Below are 2,114 nucleotides of genomic sequence, written 5' to 3'. Positions count from 1 at the left end.
CCCCCCCCCCCCCCCGGCAGTCAGAATGAACATAAAATCCAGGCCAAGTCTGAGGAGGTTATTTCCTGGTTCCTTTTGGTGTTGAGGATTTGTCTGGAAGCCGAATTTGAGGTTTCCTCTCTTGATAATTCTCCCCACATAGCACACTGAAAGAACTTGCTGTACACTCATTTCAACTAGTTAATGTGTCAGACATAAGTAAGTTTAAATATTAAATCTTTGCATGTCACGCATCGGGGATATTTTGACATTTTCTACAGACGTGTGCGCTTCACTGCATCTGTTGGCCTCTCTTCTTTCCATCCCTCTGTTTTGACTGGATGTCATTTCCAATGACATCCAGAGGAAAGCATAGGGAAGTTCTTTGAGGAATCCAACACCTTCCCCATTTTCAGTGTGAGACAATCCACGGGGTTAATGAGTGTCACGAGGCGCCGCTGGGGGAATGGAGGGGAATCGATAACTCGATACAAGGTGGTCAAGGCAAAACAAGGTGTCCTGTGGCTGCGGTGCAGCCGAGGTGATTGAATCTGAAGTGCTTTATTACAAATCCTGGCTCTCTGGTCTGAAGGGCCGCAGGGCCTTTCACCTAGACCCCCCGCAAGACAAATGCTATCTATTCGTGGGCGCTGATGAGACGGCCTAACCTGCACCTTAAATCTGCCCCAGCTCTCCCCAAGCCTCGTGTTGCTGTTCACTTCATATATGAGAAAGGAAGTATGAAATACATCAGAGTATGTGAACAGAGGCGTGCGTCTCCTAAAGAGGATTTAACCTGCACGTAGTACTCTGTTCAGTTTTGACCCGTTAAAATTAAAATACAAACCACATAAGCTAGAGCTTTCGTTCTCATCGGAGCAGAAAGCAAAGGCTTGCGTCGTTGTGTGTTGTACGCTCACGATGATGTCATCTCGTTGTTTAAAAATCTGGTCTAAAACGGGCTGAAAACTAGCAGTGACGACCATAGCGTGTTCCCACGTTAGCGTCCGTGTCGGTGATAATCCACTCAACATACGTTCCCCTGATCTTAAAGGGTAACTACCGACTGATGGGAGCAACAATCTTGTCCAGTATTAAGCAAAATCGCTGCAGTCGGCGGCAGCAAAACGAGCTACGATGGAAGTTAAGACGACAATTGTCCAGCTTCTATTTATCTTCACTTTAAGTGCTTTTGCCGCTGACAGATTTTTTAAATTTTTTAGATTTTTTAAATTGGTTTCATTTTATGGTTAATGTCTTTTTATGTGTTTTGATTGACAAATGTTATGTTATTACTGCTACCTTGGCTGTCTTTTTACTGTCATTTGTCTTTTCTTTCTAAAAGGGATGCTGGAAATTTCAATTTCCTTGCGGGGATCATCCCAAAAGGACCGATAAAGAGAAGTCTAATACTCAAATTAATATTCTAAGTGTCTGACAACATTATGAAAGGATTTCTAAGCAGGTCAACCTTTCAATTAAAGAGTAAGATCCTTTCTTTAAACATAAAAACATCTGCAAAATTGCGTTCGCTAACCCCACCAGACTCCATGTAAATAATCAGTAATTTTAGCATCGTAAAACACACTTTATTTAAAGTGGACAGAAACAAACTAAAACATTTAAAAGCCGTTTGGAGACGTCGTTCCACTTTCCCAACCATCACCACTCTAGTGTTAGTTGAAATAAACACATAGTTTACTGATTTACATGTGAACATATGTTGGGTATATACACGCTAAAAGTACTGTTTCTTTAAATTGAGTCTGGTGGGTTTAGCGCCAGCATTTTCAGAGCTGTTTCTGGTTAAACAGGTGTGTGTGTGTGTGTGTGTGTGTGTGTGTGTGTGTGTGTGTGTGTGTGTGTGTGTGTGTGTGTGTGTGTTCGTTCACCATCTTTTGGTTCGGCGCTACTAGGCAGAGAAGAAGGGAGGTTGTACACAGGTGTCAGGACTTGTACCACCAAGTCTTAAAACCTGGACCAGCTAATTTTAAAGCCAGTTAAGCTTCCATTCTCCTCACATAATGATAGACGGTGAAGAAGAGACTTATTAGAGATGGGTTCTCCAAAAAGACCAAAACATTGTCTGCAAATATTGAGATGGTGCCGTGTACTACGAATGCATGTTGGTGACG

At 42.5% G+C, this 2,114-nt stretch overlaps 1 long non-coding RNA gene across 1 annotated transcript in view; it reads left to right on the top strand.

The window, feature by feature from the left end:
• LOC117955348 overlaps positions 1-1,737 on the top strand; it is a 24,401-nt gene extending 22,664 nt beyond the window's left edge. The window contains exon 3 of the long non-coding RNA XR_004659022.1: positions 1,725-1,737. This is a non-coding gene — a long non-coding RNA (uncharacterized LOC117955348). The remainder of the gene's footprint in view (positions 1-1,724) is intronic.
• Positions 1,738-2,114: the final 377 nt, after the last annotated feature.

Source organism: Etheostoma cragini, chromosome 13, assembly GCF_013103735.1.
Source record: "Etheostoma cragini isolate CJK2018 chromosome 13, CSU_Ecrag_1.0, whole genome shotgun sequence".
In the NCBI taxonomy this organism is placed as follows: Eukaryota; Metazoa; Chordata; class Actinopteri; order Perciformes; family Percidae; genus Etheostoma; species Etheostoma cragini.
The sequence above is the reverse complement of the archived record's forward strand: the minus strand, read 5'-3'. Positions and strand labels throughout refer to the sequence as shown.